This window comes from Mirounga leonina, unplaced genomic scaffold (assembly GCF_011800145.1).
Source record: "Mirounga leonina isolate KUSES-001 unplaced genomic scaffold, KU_Mleo_1.0 Mir_125, whole genome shotgun sequence".
Lineage (NCBI taxonomy): Eukaryota > Metazoa > Chordata > Mammalia > Carnivora > Phocidae > Mirounga > Mirounga leonina.
Genome location: NW_023270305.1, coordinates 3,159,814 through 3,177,676, shown reverse-complemented (window position 1 = coordinate 3,177,676; position 17,863 = coordinate 3,159,814). Strand labels below are relative to the sequence as shown.

At 37.4% G+C, this 17,863-nt stretch overlaps 1 non-coding gene and 1 pseudogene across 1 annotated transcript; both read right to left on the bottom strand.

Moving 5' to 3' along the window:
- Positions 1-7,715: 7,715 nt before the first annotated feature.
- On the bottom strand, positions 7,716-8,789 carry LOC118007394 (annotated as a pseudogene).
- Positions 8,790-12,275: 3,486 nt separating this feature from the next.
- Positions 12,276-12,406, bottom strand: LOC118008329. The gene has a single exon (XR_004678648.1). It is a non-coding gene; the product is annotated as a small nucleolar RNA SNORA63 (small nucleolar RNA).
- Between the last annotated feature and the right edge of the window lie 5,457 nt (positions 12,407-17,863).

The window sequence follows — 17,863 nt, the reverse complement described above, 5'->3', positions numbered from 1 at the left end:
TTAGAGTCATAGGTTTCTAGAGACTTTTAAATCAGTCTTAGTTTGAGGCCACTCATGTGTGGAATTCCGCTGGTATATAGATTGGTGGCATGCCTATACCATATCTTTAATCTTGACTCTTGTAGCTATGATCAGAAGAATTTGAAATCTTGCCTTCAGGCAAGGATAAAGCATTTGTGCATTACTGTCTCGTCTGGTAGATCCAGTTACCACGTTGGAGATCATGCACACTTTGGAAGGTATCTCCTTTGGAAAGGTCACTTGTACTTGTTAGACCTAATGATGTGTAGACCAAGTAAGTCCTTGATAATATTTAGCTGGATCTATGTGTAACATTGTGGATTCACTTATTGCTGGAGTTCTCTAAATATTCCGTATTCCATAGGTTGTTTGGTTATGATCTCATAGGGAGAAAGTCAGTTTGCACTCTGAGACTCTTTCATGGCCCTTAATGCTAGTGGCAAAATTTTAGGTAGGTAGAGCAAGGATTTCTTCTATTTTTGACGCTTTTAACTCGAGCACAATGTTTACTGTTTCTGAATTTCTTTTTTTTTTTTTTTTTTAAAGATTTTATTTATTTATTTGACAGAGAGAGAGGCAGCGAGAGAGGGAACACAAGCAAGGGGAGTGTGAGAGGGAGAAGCAGGCTTCCCGCGGAGCAGGGAGCCCGCCGCGGGGCTCCATCCCAGGACCCCGGGATCACGACCTGAGCAGAAGGCAGACGCTTAAGGACTGAGCCACCCAGGCACCCCTGTTTCTGAATTTCTTAACTCATGGTGATATGAACATGAAGTAAAATTTCTGGGTTAAGAGAATAAGCTTGGTAGCTGTTTCTGTGTAGAGAACACAGAGTGTACTTTGCCACTTCTACTCCTCTATCAGTGAAAATCTATCCAACCAGAAACTTTGCAAACAGGAACTAGTAGATATTCGCAGTTTAAAGATGGGCAGTTGAATGAGATTAATTTGCTTCAGAAAACTTTGAGGAGGAAGCTCTGGACCATTTTTTTACCGTTATATATCCTAAGGATTTTGTGGTTACATGCGAGACTTGTAGAAACTATCTCTTTCATTAAATTGTTAAGGGCGATAAAAGAGTAATTTGACCAGGATCCATTGGATTAATTGTGGCTCTCCTGAGAAGCCATGACAAAATCATTAAAATTCATGAATATGGAGAAAGCATTCCTTTGATAGACAGTATGTTTTTATTTATCAGAGGATTGAGCTGATTGCTTTGAGTCGATCAAAATCTTTCTAAATGTATTAGCACTTAAAATACCTGGGTGGTAAAAACCACTTGTTGACCAAGGAAGTTAGGCAAAGCATTGCCCTTAGCTTCTGGAGTGGTCTCTTATATGGGATCATAGTTAAATTACAGATAGCTCTTTGGGACATTGACAAGTTTCTGCGAAGTCACTGATATTTTTGTCATTCTTAATTGTCTTCCCTATTGAGGTCATAATACCATCAAGTCATGCACAACTCCAAAAGCGCATCTATTGTTTGTATAAATGTTTTTATTCCTTTAACTTTTTCCAGGGTTCCGGCTCAAATCATAGGTACTCAGTTTAGTTACCTGAGCAGATTAAACATTAGGAAAGAAACTTCTTCAGTGACCATAAGTTCAGTGGTTACACCATATCCCATGCAGGGAATGCTTTTGCCATTTTTAAGATAAGAGCCAAATCAAACAACATTAATTCAGGATCAAACAAGAGGAGTCTATAAAATCAGACCTGAGTATATTTGATTCCTGGATTATAGCCAAATAGTCCTGCATTCTCCTTCATCTAGAAGGAGTAAAATTGCAGGATTAAGATTTGAGTAAGGTTTAATATTGGCAAACAAAGTAGACAATAAAAGGTTTTCATAAGCTTTCACATGATCATATAAGAATTAACCAGAGTTCTTGGAATTGGAGCCCATGGAGTTAGTGGAAAAAACAAGTATCATACCCACAGAAGCTTCAAGCAGTTTGGCTGCTGCTGGTAACTTCACACAAGCAGGAAAGGCCTGCCTGTGCTCCTGAATGGAGGGTTATGCTAATGGCAGTGGACTCTTGTATGAACCATCTTACTGTGTCCTAACGCAGTCAGCCTTCTCTCTCATAAACAGCAAGATGTATGGTTTTTGTATAGTTAGGGATACCCAAAGTTGCAGGTTGCTGCAGACAGGCCTTTAATGAGGAGGCTTGTCAGCGTTTGGATCCATGGGAGATGTAAGGGCTGAGCTATATTAGAACAAATAATAATTATTGTCTACAGGAAACAGTCAATCCTAAAAGCAAGCAATCGAGCAAACATACAAAAAAACCCAAACCAACCGAACAAAAACCTTGAGTTGTCTTTTATTCTGGAGACAGATATAAGTGGAGAGCCTTTATTTTCACAGAGTACAGAAAACATCCATCTTCTGAGATTGTGACCAAATATTGCACAGATTCTTTATAGATTTAAGAGTTTTCTCTTGATGCTCTGTGCAGCTCTTCAGCTAATTTAAAAAATTATATGGAGTCCTGTGGACTATTTCAGGAGAGCACGGTGCTAAATATTCTCCATGCCATTTCAGAGTGAATCCTCAAGCAAAAATCAAATCTTTAAGTTTATCATTTAGACATTGAGGGAAATATGAGAGAGTTCTTATCCATACCTGAGGCATGACTAACTGGGTATACTGCCGATAGTCCCACCAAAAGAACAAAGAAATACTAACTACCTTCACCTACTGGGATCGAAAAAAGATGGCAAATGAATCTGCCATTGTAAAGTGTTTGTTTAGCAGATAGAAACTCCCTGGAATCTAGGGAGCGGGGAGTGGGGGGGTGGGGGGGAGGGGGGGGTCTGTTGATTGCCCTCAGGGCTTGTAGAGGTAAGTAGCCTTTTCCATTAAGCTCCTTAACTGGCCATGTGGGAGTATTGCAGGGACTGGTACATGGCACAGTGTGTCCCCACTCTAGTGGAGATTCAAAGAGATATTCCTCCTGAGCTTGCTTCATGTGCCAGAGAACACTGCAGTATAATTCAGGCAGGGGTTTATATAGAATAATTTGAATTTTTATAAAGTCAACTCCATATATTCTGCTCAGGTTAATTGAATCTTTGGCCCAAAGAGTAGAGTGTAACTCATCTACTATTTGGTTTGCAGAGGCTAGTACGTGCACAAAGTTGCACACCTCCATTTTTTATATCACACGTGGAGAACTAACTGATCACTTACATGTTCTACATAAATATGATTTCTGAAAAGTGGATCTCTAGCATGTTCAAGTTAGGTCAAGGGGAGAATTGTGGATTGGTGCTGTGGATTGCCATCTTTTTGGATCCACTGTATACAGTTGTAAGATGACTAGGTAGAATTTAAGTAAACTCTATGCAAATTAAGTTATTGCAGAAGTCATTCTAGTTGTCATATATTTGCATATTGCGGGGTCAGCAAATTATAGCCCTTGAGCTAATCCAGCCTGCTACCTGTTTCATACAGCCTACAGGCTAAGAATGATTTTTGTATTTTTAAATGGTTGGAAAAAATCAAAAGGAGAATACTATTTTATGACATGAAAATTCTATGACATTCAAATTTCAGTGTCCATAAAGTTTTACTGAAATACAGCTATGCTAATTTGTTTACATATTATCTATGGCTGCTTTCACACTATGACCACAGAGTTGAATAGTTGTAATAGAGATTATATGCACCATAAAGCCTGAAATATTTACTCTCTGGCTCTTTAGAGAAAAGTTTGCTAAACCCTGTATTAAAGTGACCCAGGATGCTAATTTTTATATGTGATACTTTTTTCTTAGTTTGACATAACTGATATTTGGGATATAATCTGTATATTAGACAAAGAATAATATGTATATTGCAATAGAAATGGAGACTCTAAGGTGTAGATTTTCCAGCAATTAGATGCATTGAATACAGCATGTTATTTGGGATCAGGTTAGTGTCTGCCACCATCCAACTGTGTCTTTGTGCAAATACATTAATGATTTTACACTGCAGCAATTAATAAGTAAATGTTGGCTTGAACCTAATGAGCAGTTCTTAAAGAATTATATTCAGCCAAATTAGGAAAAAAGTATAGATTATTATTTTAAAATACATTTTTGTTTGATTTGGCCTAACCTTCCTTTTTTATCTGAGAATCTGTTATTCCTAACTGTGGAAATGAATATACTTTTTCTTTTTACAAAGATACCATAGTCGTAGGAGGTTTTTTTTTTTTTTAAATTTTTAATTTTCCAAAAGGCAAATTAAAACCACGGCAACCCAATTACATATGTATACACACACATACACAGAAGTATATGCATATGTAAATAAATATACATACAATACATGTATATATACATTTGTATTTAGGTGTCAAATGTTTTTATATTTATCTATTTTTAAATGTTTAGGTGTCAAATAATTTTAAATTCTCTAAACCATTTGGCTCGAGTTTCCTGCCACCTCCGTTCTGAAATACTTCTATACTTTATACATATGAGTCTTTAAGTAAGGATTATAGTATGTATAATTTTTGAGAAAATATTCTAATCCTGATAGAATATTGAGTAACATTTAAGTGACTTGTGCCATACTGGCTATTTATTGCTATGATGATTACTTAAATGGCATGTCTTTTAAGATACTGACTTATGTCCTATGAGTAGAATCATTTCTCCTATTTTTTTCCTAAGAAAAAAAAATCTACCAAGATTTTAGAATTCATTGTGATTCATAGTTTCTGTGTCTATGGAAGTATTTTGAGCATGCTCTCTTCTCTAACACAAACACCTCATGAATTGATCTGCCATATTATGTGTCAGAGCAAATGGCCCACTGCTCTCAGAAAACAGGGCCATTCCCATTACAGCCTCTGCTCTAAACTTTTTTATCTGCATGGGCAATTTAAAGAATGTGACTTAGGAATTACATCTATTCTTTTCTGACGGCATAAGCCCAATTACTTAAATACCTAACTTGTATCTATTGATCTCTATTGAAATCCCTTTGTCCTCAAAAACCTTTGAGGAATTCTCTAAAATTGTACAGGTGTTTGTTCTGAAAGTAAAAAAATGGAAACCCTGGGGAGCTCCTTTGTACAAGTGTAGTTCTGACACAGTCCATCCATTTGCACCTATAATATCCCATAAATTGGTTTATTTCATGTTCATGATTTTATGTCTTTTACAAGCCTTTTAGTGAAGTTGTTTTTATTTCTGGTGTTGACTGATATATAAAATGATGTATAAAATGAATTATGGACATCACAAAGAAAATTCATATCAGAATCAAGGTTTATATATACTTATGGTATTGATATATATAGTGGATCTGCTTGAGATGTTATTGATAGAGACAGTTGCCATATATTTTTATCAAAGCACAATTAAGGATCTTCAGTGGGCAAAGTACTAAGACAATGAAGAGAAGGAAATGCTTCTTATTTTTTAAAATATATGAGTAAATGAAATTTTATAAACCTCTAGACTTCGTAGCTTCAAACTGATGTAAGACAAATCTTAAATTATTGAAGACGGTTTATTAAATTACTTAGGAAAAGAAGAGCTGATTTCCAAGTAGTAACATTATTTCAATAGTTTAAATTCCTATGAGACAATATTTTCTCTCCTTTGATGAGGTCACTGGAAATCTTAAATTATTGAAGACGGTTTATTAAATTACTTAGGAAAAGAAGAGCTGATTTCTAAGTAGTAACATTATTTCAATAGTTTAAATTCCTATGAGACAATATTTTTCTCTCCTTTGATGAGGTCACAGGCTTAGTAAAGCATGGCTGGAGGAAACTTGATTACAGGTGATTCACATGGAGCAGACTTCAAATTGTGGGTTAATCAGTATGATTCACTGGTGTGATATGGCTGTCAACAAAAATTTAGTGTTATCGTAAGTTCATTACGAGAAATAAACTGTCTGGAACAAGTGCAGTAATATTCTGCTCTATTCAGAACTGGCAAAGTCACAAGGGGTGTTGTATTCTCTTCTGACTTCCATGTGTTGCAAGTAAAATTAAGGGAACAGATGTGTTATTAGCTGAGTGACCAAAGGGGTGAGAGGAACTGAAATTATATCAAACAAAGGGGACAAGGGGTTTTGTAGCTTTCCAGAATGCCCGATACATCTGTTTGCATGAGGGATGATTGCACTTGGGATTTAGTTTTAACCACACAGAATTAAGTTTATTTTTGCTATCTGCTTAATTTTTTGGATTTTTTTTTTTCTATAGACATAGGAGCTTCCCTACAGTTGTTTGAATGCCTGATCTTTCCCCGTGTATTTTAAATGCATTTTAGATTTTAAATTTCTGTATGTGGAGACACTTCCAACTAGATCATAGCCTATTTCATTCAGTTGTTTGTCCACTTCGAAAACATTTTACTAAACTATTTTATTTAATGTGGCCTGATAGTACTTATTGATCTGAAAGGTCATGCTCATCCTCAGTAATCTTGTTTAAAAAACGATTTTGACTATTAGCTTCGGTCACCACCCTCGATTTCCTACACTTCCCCAGAAATCAAGGAAGTCGACGGTTCTGGCATAAAGTGTGGCTAATTGAAGCACAGGCTTGATGGCATTTAGTTCTGTTAATTTTACTTTGTGATCTTTGCTATTCCCGAACCTACCTGAAACTTTTAAAAATGTGAAGGATCGTAATAATACCTATTCCATACAGTTACCTGGAGAATTTTAGGATATGCTATATGTAAGGCAGTTTGTGTAGTGCATTACACCAGGAATACACTAGACAGATTATTACTATATTATTTTTCCTGATAAATGTTAGAGATAAGCCTTAGAATTTTGGAGTTTTGAAAGCAGTCGTATTAGTTTTCTAGGCTTGCCATAACAGAAGACCATAGACTGGGTGGCTTAACTGACAGAAATTTATTTTCTCACAGTCCTGGAAGCTGGAGGTCCAAGATAAACGGTGTTGTCAGGGTTGGTTTCTTCTGAGGCCTTTTTACTTGGCTTACAGATGGCCACGTTCTCCCTGTGTCTTCATATGGTCTTCTCACCCTATGTGTCTGTGTCCTCATTTCCTCAGGAAACCAGTCATATTGGATTAGAGCCAGCCCCTGTGACCTCATGTTACCTTAATTACCTCTTTAAGGACCGTACCTCCAAATGAAGTCACACTCTGAGGTATGGTCAGGGGGAGGTTAGAACTTCACCATAAATTTTGGAGGGAAACAGTTGAGCTGCTAAGAGTCATTGTGTCAAATTCACTTTAGAAAACTCTGCAGTAGTGAATTTTCCCATCAGGAAATGTGTACTATCATGTCGATTGCTGTGGTATCCACAGCATCCTACACATGGAAGGGACCTAAATATCCATTAGTGCTTAGGTGGACAAAGAAAATCTGGTATATGCTTACAATGGAAAAGCTTAAGCTAAGATTTCAAGAAATGAATAAAACCCTGTCACAGGAATTGGCTGCTATAAGACTTCAGGTCAAAACAGAAACAGATGGTTTTGAGACTCCATGAAGGTCTAGTAAGTCCTTGACTGGTCCTTCAGAGACAGCTTAAACTTAGGGCTGTGAAGGCAGAGAGTGGTGGCCTGGGGAATGACATCACCTATTTTCTTGCTTAACTGAAATGGGAGAGTGACAGATTTATAATTCCCACAAGAAGGAAGTCAGAAGCAATGGTCTAAAGACTTGACTGGGAAGACACTTTTGACGACAGAGATCAGTGTCCTTAAATTTTTAATGAAGTAAATATTTTTCTACTTTTTACCCTCAGGAGGTTTTGAAAACTCTTTTATAGATAATCTTCCCAAGATTATTTAAGTGTCGATACATCATAAATGATACAGAAGTGCTTTCAATTCTTCCGGAGTCAGGGAATCATGTATAGTTTATTTTGTTTTGTTTTGTTTTTGGAGCTATAATCCTTTTTATTTTCCTATTTTATTTCCTATTTATTTTATTTTATTGATTTTATTTTAAAATCAAGCATAAAACAAACATCAATTGTTAAACACTAATATGTTCAAAGTACATCATTTGTGCAAGAGAAGGACTAAAAACAAAAATGTGTTTCCAGAGATCCGAACAAAGTGTCAGGGCCTCGCCTCACACAGCCTTCCGATGGTGCCACTTCATAATCGCTGGCTCTAAACAAGGTTGCAGAATTCTTTGCCAGGTATTTTAGGAAATTATGAATATAATTCAGTAATAACATGAGGTTCTTCTCATCCAGAGCTGTGTAGGCCAATATCGCTCCAGTTCGTAAAAATAATCTCAGTAGATGTGGTGCCCAATACACCTGATCATGGGTGCATCCAGATGGTTTGCGAGGATCTCCGTGTCCCGGGGTCTCTCAAATTTGTAGAGTAGCTGAGTGCCCAAAAGTACTTTGAAGTATTCCTTTATCCCTGCCACAGCCTCATTAACTGCGTACTCCTTATTATCTGTGTTTTCCTGAGATTTCTTGTATTGTGCATAGAATGGAGTCCACGTTTTTCTTGGCAGGAGGATAGAAGACCTGTTGCTGCCTGGTAGTTAAGTCCTAATCCTCAACAAACCACGGTTTTAGTTCTTTAAGAATCTTTAATTCTGTTCATGAATAACTTCCTCAGTGTCAACAGTAGGATCCACTGGGGCCCTTTACTTGTGAGGAGGCTGAGGTGTCTCCCTGGTCTGCCATCATCTGCATTTCCAGGTATTTTCTGTTTGTTCTTTTTGGCTTTCAGTTCAACATTTTTCTATTGGCAGAACAGACATCATCTTTTCTGGGGCAGCCCCCCTCATCTTCCTCTCTGCATATTGCTCCTGACTGGCTATCTGAAGTTCACACTGTTTCTGTAGATTGGTATCCACATATTTGAGTATTCTGCTTTCTAGAACCCATTCAATCCCAATTTTTATTCCAACCACTGTAATGTAAAAAGTATTTCACTTGTTTGTCCTTTATGGTAACCTTTACATAAATGTTGTATAGTTTATTTTGTAAACTGTTTTGCTTGTAACTCTATCATCTGTATTCTTTGCCAGCCACAGTTCTTACTACATTTCCCTTATACCATATACGTCAGTCTTAGAGAAATGCACTAAAAATCTGAATGGACTCTGCTTTCTTCCAGTTGTTTCCATATGCATGTGCTCTTCACTGTAGGAATGCTCTTTACCCATGCACTGGCTGGCTAATTTCTCATCCTGCAAGATTTGGTTCAGTCACAGCATTCACAAGGGTGCTTCCCCTGATCGTGCACTAACCAGAGCTTGGTTCTTTCCCTATGCAACCATTTCCCATGTTTCCTGCTTTCATAGTGCTTATCCATAATGCTTACCCAGTGCTCTAAAATTCTGGTTCATTTGTCTATTATTATAATAGACTATGAGCTGTTTCAGAATAAGAACCATGGTTTCTAAATGTTTCCATCTTTTGCAATAATGTAACACCTGGAAGACTATAGCTAATTAATGAAAGCTTGTTAAAAGAATAAAAGAATGAGTAAACATAACATGAGCATAACATACACTAATACCCAACTACATACATCAACAGGAAATTGTCCAAAGCCAAGTTCAGAGGGGTATGATCCTAAAACTGCATCGCCTTACTACCCTTCCTTTACTGTCAATGTCATTGGAAATAAATCTGATTCTCAGTGTTGAGTATGAAATGATAAATGATAAAGCAAATCTCTGAGCTCTTGCAGTCAGAGGAGATGCTCAATGATACCGTACATGAAGGAAAAACTATTTCTATTTCGCCATAGCAAAGGAAACCATTTTCAGCTCCAACATCATCAACAAGAAAGTTAGTTTCATCCAAAGGAACAAATTATAGTAACACTTTCACAACAAAAGCAGATGGCAGACTGCAAAACACAGAGGCTGACCACAGAAGTAGGAGTCAGAGAACAAAGAGTACTTCAATTGGAAAGAAACAAGACAGAAAGCTACAGGGCACCCTAGAGGCCAAACACGTGACACTTATTAACACATGAACTAATGGGTGGCCTTAAAAAAAAAAAAAAAAACATTTAAAGGACAAAGGCCAATTATTTCAAGTGAACCTGAAAAGTATAATAAAAATTTCAGAATTATCTTCATTGAAATTGAGCCAGCGATGGAAATTATTAGGCATACCCAAAAGAGAAAGAGATATGGCCAGCAATTCAGTCACGATGAACCAATGTCCCAGCAGGTGGGGCTGTTTTGTGAAGTAGTGAAAAGAATTCTAAAATTCATCTTCAAGGGAAAGTATGAGAATAATCAGAGAATTTTTGCAAAAAAAAATAATAAGATAAAATGCAAAAGTGAAACAATGCATCGTATATTTTAAAATGATAATATTGGGGTGCCTGGGTGGCTCAGTTGGTTAAAGCGACTGCCTTCGGCTCAGGTCATGATCCTGGAGTCCCGGGATCAAGTCCCACATCGGGCTCCCTGCTCAGCGGGGAGTCTGCTTCTCCCTCTGACCCTCCCCCCTCTCATGCTCTCTCTCTCTCATTCTCTCTCTCAAATAAATAAAATCTTTAAAAAAAAATAAAATGATAATATTGATACACAAAGATTGATGGGAATAGAATAAGATCAATATTTATATAATGTTAATATATTAAAGGAGTGGAATCTTACTTAAGTCAGTAATTACTAATCAAGTGATGGCAGAGTAGAGGCATTCAATTCTGTTCTATTCCCTGAAACTCACTGAAATGAGGGCAACAATAACACCAACATAAAAAGAGCATTTCAAATTCAGTAAGAATTTTAGCTATGAAGTAATTGCAACCTCAGATCACTAGTTAAGGCTTCTCAAAGTATTATTATTTTACTAAAATTCTTATCTCATCTTCTTTTTACTTTGGTTTGTGGCATAACAGTTAATACAGTTGATGGTCCAGAGTATCTGTGCTTTCAGCGTCTTTCCCTTGATTTGTCATATCTCTCTGTCTCTCGTTCACTGTCTCTTTCTTTCTTTATATCTGTCTTTTACACCCACACACACCCACACCCACACATACCCATACTTCCACCCCCCCACGCACATTCCCCACCCCACCCACGCACCCACAGCCACAGAGCCAGCCCTTCATTCAGCTAATACTCACTAAGTCATTTACAGGGCAGCACTCCTCTTTAGGAACCATCATGTCTCTTTACAACATCATCTCGGTTCTAAGTGTACATTTATACCAGGCAGTTGTGTTGTTGTCATTATTGTTCGAGTTGTTGTACGGTTATTCTTTGTTTCATGATCTTGCCTGCTCTCCTGTTTTCTTCAAGTTAAGTTCAGGGAGTCAATTTTTGTTGGGTCCTTTCTGCCTTTAAGATGCTGATTTACCCTTTTGATATTTTCTAGATGAGTAGAAAATAGGCTTATAAGCTGAACTTCTCTGGATTCTTAGTTTTTCAAGGTAATGCGACTAGGAGGAGGGTCTTCTCCACTAGTCATATTAGAGGTAGCATTTGAGCTTTCAGGGTGGTCCCTCCGTTGGCATGGAGGGAGGGGGAGGCGGAGAGGGAGAGGCCAGGGAAGAAGGGAGGGAGAGATTTATTTTAAGGAATTGGTTTATATGATTTTGGGGAAGTGATAAATCCAGAATTTACAGGTCAGACAGGCTAGAAACTGAGGGAAGAGTCGATGCCACTGCTGGAATTGGAAGCACGGTGGAGACAGAACCCTCTCTTCCTTGGGGTCCTTCAGTCTTTTTCTCTATGGCCTTCAGATGGTTAGATGAGGCCCGTGTAGATATGGAGGATAATCAGACTACGTGTTAATCTCAGGTAAAAAATATCTTCACAGCAGCATCTAGACTGGTATTTGACCAAATGTGTGGGTACCATGGACTAGCGAAGTTGACACATAAAATTTACCATCACAGTGATTCATCAGTCCCCATTTCTCTGTCCCTTTTCTTTCCCCAAACAACGAGCAGATAGTGGCATACAGAAGCACACCCACCCCCAGCCATTATTTATTTGAAAGAATTTGAAATCTTCCTTGTTCAAATTTGTACGCCTTTGCTTTATTTCTAAGAACCTATTAAAATATCTGAAATTCTTTTTATTTCTTTTTATTTTTTTTTAAAGATTTTATTTATTTATTTGACAGAGAGAGACACAGTGAGAGAGGGAACACAAGCAGGGGGAGTGGGAGAGGGAGAAGTAGACTCCCCGCTGAGCAGGGAGCCCGATGCAGGGCTCCAGAACAGGACCCTGAGATCATGACCTGAGCCAAAGCAGACGCTTAATGACTGAGCCACCCAGGCGCCCCTCAAGTCAGTGTTTTACTTGGTAAACATGTCTGAGACCATGCATCCCTGGCTGCTAAGCACCATGGCGGACAGGGCTAGAAAGGTAACAGCTTTATTTTGAGCAGGGGGCAAAGACAAGGCAGCACTTTATAGCTACATTGTAACTAGATCCTGCATCTGAAATTCTATTTTTATCATACAATTATTTAATGATTTTGAGGCTTATTCTTTTATTAACTTTTTAAAAATGTATTTATTTGAGAGAGAGAGAGTGCGAGCATGCCCGCGTGAGCTAGGGGGAGGGGCAGAGAGAGAGGGAAAAGCAGACTTCCCACTGAGCATGGAGTCCTATGTAGGGCTCCATCTCAGGAGTCTGAGATCATGACCTGAGCTGAAATCAAGAGTTGGACTCGATTGAGCCACCCAGGCACCCCTTGTATTAACTTTTGTATCCATTAATGATAATATTACTTTGTGTATTTTCTATTTTAATGTGAAATGTGCATTTCTGTGGATATTTATATATGGAAATTACTTGAATTATTTGACCTCAGATGACAATTCCTCCTGAAAAAAATTTCTCTTTGCTTCTACAGGTTTCCACAATCACTATAGATCCATGAGTTAGAATTTTCAAATAAATTAGCATCTTGCAGCTCTTTGGGTTACCGAAGTAATTTCTATTGGGTGGTAAACCTACCTTAGGGCTGGGGCGTGGTTGTAAAAATCTCAGAAAAAAATCAATTTTTGTTTTTCCTCTCTGCTCGGAGCCTAAGCATCTGAAAGGATTTCTCACATCAAGGCAATGATGCAGTTATTGCTAATTTTCTCTCCAGGGTAATTGCTTCTTTCCCTACTATGTCATGGATGGATGAAAGAAATGTGCTTATTTGTTGATTTTATTTTTTGGTTATTATCAGGGAAGGTGTCAGTGGAGTCAACTGGGTAAATTAAGTATATAAGTTATTTAAGTATGATTTTCAATTTATCACATTTTTCCTTATTTTTTAAAAACACGACTCTATTGGAAATGTCTTGTTTCTATTGAAGTATTGTTAAGTTATGAATTCTCTTGTTTTGAATTCATACTGTCAGGGGATTTTTCTATTTGATTAAGCATTTCAAAAAACACATCTTTTGGGTATTTTGAGTACAGTTGACCTTCAAACAATGCAGGGTTTAGGGTTAACCCTAACCCTACAGAGTTGAAAGTCCACACATAATTTTTGATTTCCCCCAAACTTAACCACTAATAGCATATTGTTGAAGGGAAGCCTTACCAAGAATTTGAAATGAGCTCTTCATAAATAAGCATTGAATGCAATTAAATTAATTTGGGATTGGCACTAAAAAATATTAAAATACATATGTGCCTATTTTATTCTGAGAACTTGATATCTCCTATCAAGTGATTCCAGTATCATGACTCCTTATTGGGATTTCTGACTCCATGAAGTTGCAGTTTAGGGAATTGTTTAGAAACATAGAAAATTATAGCCTCTAGGCTTGACCCTATTCATAAACCCTCTCCTCTTGGAATCTAGGACACAGAATTCAAAAGTTGGAAGTCACTTGAAAACAAATCTGTAGTTTTGGGTGGAGCTCACGAATGCACAGATTTCAGACTAATAAATATCTTGACAAGGAAAATTTGAAGTTTTCCTTGATAACATGGATTCCTACTGGGCAGCGCAAGTTGCTTCTCAAGGCTTAACCTGAATCCTCTTGCTAAAATGCTAACTCACTTCCTCAGTTAACAGAAAAGGCCACTGCTCATTGTTCCATAGGCCATATTTCCTCTCCTTAAAGATTAGGTGTCCATTCAACCTTCTTTCTTTCGAGCTGTAATGAACCTCGTTTTTCTCTCTTTCTCTCCTGGGGACAGTTCCCTGACTTTTCATCACTCGGTTTGTTCCTCTGTGGCCTCTTGCTCAGACCCCTGTATTCCTCTGCTTGTCAGGGTGTCTGAGTATCCGGAAGCTACCCACGGTTTGCCCTCTCCTTTTTATCCTGACGTGGCACCCATAGCGATCAACTCTGCAAGAATCTGTATTCTCCTGCAGGTTTCTACAAGGAAGCAAAAGGCCTTTTTCCTCTGACAAGTGAACGCTATAGATTTTATACATTTTATCAAATTCACAACATGTCTGCAGAAGGTCCCTGAGATAAACAGTGTGTCACCTCAGCTGGGAACCTCACACTAGGGAAAACATAGTGGCCTCCGGTGACAGTTCTTTTCTGCTTCCTAAAACTGTCGACCTTCTCTAAATATTTCATTTCTTTTTAGGAAAAATGCAGGGATGTTGTTAAACGTAACTCACTTCTTTTAAAAGTTTAGACTCTGTGGCTTGTCAGCAGAACACAGCTCCAGTGGGCCCTGCATACGAAATCACTAGCAGGATAATCCTACAGGATGCCAACTTCTATGGGTCAATGACAAAGCACTGCAATAGTAGTTTGCTACAGAGGTATATTTTACAATACAATGAGCTAACAAATTCTAACCCACCAAGCTTAAAACAAGATGAAATAAAACATAAAATGTTCTTGTTCTGCAGAACTGGGCATGTCAATTTCTTGTGGCTTTTTTGGAAAAGTACTACATTTCAGATGGCTCTTCTCAGGGAGTTAGGTAAAGATAATTCATAAGAAAATATTCATTAATAGCTGTGTGTTATTATTAAAAAGCTGTCCAAGTTCTTTTTTTCCCCTCATGGTCTGAGAAGATTTTATTTAAAGCCTTAAGCAGGATAAATTAATGTTCTGCTCATCCCTTCTGCTGTCTTCACTTGTTTACTAATTAGCATAATCTTCTAACATTTAGCAAGATAAAGCCTGCTGAACACTGGGGAGATACACTTAGAAAAGAAATAGAAAAGCTGGTGAGAATCCTACCTCATAGCCATGCTCCTCTCTTTATTAATTTTAATCAAAGGAGGTTTGACCGTAAACACATCATCACTTTATATTTGCATGTAATGCTTCCTCATTAGCAACAAGAGAGAGACTGAGGATATGGGTGATAAATATGCATGACCTAAATTTATTGTGGTATCTTCCAGTAAAAGAGAAAGTGGGAACTTTGAAGATGTTTCAGGACAAAATGTAATTCGTGGGTCACCGTGGCCAGGGGATAGCAGACACAGCACATGCTCTCCATCTTCTCAGAGTTCCTGCTAAACCTGCCTATTCCGTTCACAAACATGTCAGCCATCATGATATGTCAGTCACTAGACGTAAAAGTGACACATACTTTGCCGTCTGGAAGCATTGTGTGGTAAGGGCATACAGACATTAGTTAAATAAACATGCAAAAATATTTAAACCTATGAGAATGACTTAAAATGATAAAAGCAAGAGCAATACCAGATTTAATCTGGGAAGGTTTTCCTGAGATAACGCTTACTTTGAAAGTCTAACAAGGTGAAAACTAGAGAGAATATTTTTGGTTTTGTTTGTTAGTTTGTCTTTTGGTTGAATATTTGATGATTATAGGAAAAACAGTTATTTTCAAATAGTGTTCTGTATTAAAAAAGAAACTGAGTTTTTAAACCTTCTTCCATAGAAAACACTTACTATGGAAGATAACTTTTAAGGGCAATCATTTCTACAAATTGCATCGAGTTTATTAGTAACTTTAATGTTTCGATGATACGGGTTTATAGATTTCAAAACTATTCCCTTGACAATATAAAGATTTCCAATAAGAATGTACCTACAGGGCTCCCTGGTGGCTCAGTCAGTTGAACGTCTGACTCTTGGTTTCGGCTCAGCTCATGATCTCAGGGTCCTGAGATTGAGCGCTCAGTGGGGAGTCTGCTTGAGATTCTCTCTCTCTCTTTCCCTCCGCCCCTCCCCCCCACTCACACACTCTCTCTCTAAAATAGATAAATAAATAAATCTTTAAAAAAGAAGCGTGTAAGTACAGACACACAAAAACATACAACACTCCCTTGTCAATGGGAATATTTCTCTTTAAATGTACATATTGAGGAAGAACACAGAATGAGGCCCAAATGATAATATAGAGTCATGGGTACTTAATCTGAAATAGATTTAGACGCAAAAACATAACTGTTATTCCAATCTGTACTCAAATGACCCAATGCTGCCTTCTTAATGAGAGATATTAAGTATAATGCTCCTAGACAACAAAATATGTAACATTAATTCTTAATCTGTATTATATTATAGGTTCAAATGCCTTTTCAATTCTTTAGGAAAAGACAAAACTTATTCTCAACAGATTTAATAAATCTCAGTACGCTAAGCCTACTTTTGTTACTTTTGAAAATAGCAGGCCAGTTGGGTTTCCGGGGGTCCCTCTGCTGCGCCTGCACCTCCCTCACTTTCTCAACTCTCTTAATTTGTTCCATTTCTCATTTTCATCACTACTTATTTTCCCTTCTTCCTTCTTTTTCAATTTTGTTCATATTATATGTCTTTCTCCTTATTAGAAGTGATGTGATTTATCTCCTAAAGATAAATTTCTGAAGGAATTGAAACTAACAAACACAATAATTCCTTAGTGCTAAAGAAATCTATTTCTATTGTTTTATGTTTTCAAATGCATTTTTGATATGTTATAGAATTTCCATTCATTTTTCTTTCCTACTTTATTTTGGCCATCAAATGTATTACTACATTTCAGAATTCTAAAGCCCATTTTTTTTCCTATTAAAGCACTAGTTCCAGACATATATTTAATGAAATACAGAGTTATAAATCCTTGTAAAATCTTGGATTATAGGCCTGCTCAATTCTTTAAAAATTCAAACGCCTAATAAATTTTGAAAGTGAACATAGAAATAAAAAGAAAGGTTTGCTAATACATCTCAAGGAGTAGTAATTATTCAACAACAGATAACTTTCAACTGCTTTGGAGGTTCAAATGTTGGTTGATACTTTGGCATTAACCCAAAGTAAAAGAGGAATTTCTGGTTCAGCCGAATTATATATTCAATGAAATGGATTATTAAATTGAATAAATATGTTAGAGTGACTAATGTTTCAAATGAGAGTTAGGAGAACTTATCTGGAAATCAATCACCTTCTCTAAAATACTTACCTTTTCTAAAACAATGTAAAATTTTGGAATATACTTTATCGGGTTTGGAGCATCAGAGTCAGTATAAGGAATGAAGGAAGGGTATAGAGTAGTGGAGTTGAATGGAGGATCAAGTCAGCAGGGTCAGGTGAGATCAGAGAGATCGATTTAAATAAAGATAAGTTGGGTAGAAAATACGTTTAGAGTCACCTTCTTTTGGGGTGGGGTAGGACAGCTGCATCAAGGAGCTTGATGCTCCTCGTTTGGCTGGGTCCTCTCCATTGATGGTTGTTAACTTACCCTACCTTCCTCTCCTTCTCTGAGGAGCTGAGCAGAATTTGTTCACATTCTTATTATCAGGATCAAAGATCGATTCTGGGTGATGAGGATATGCTGACAGCCTGCTGACAGCCCACCCACGGTTCCTGTACCAGAGCACTACTGATATTGAGAATCCAATAATTCTTTGTTGCAGGAGGCTGTCCTTTGTATTGTGGAATGTATGGCAGATCCCTGGCCTGTACCTCCAGATGCCAATTCCATCCACTGCCCCCAGTCACTATATTAAAAACTGTCTCCAGACTGCT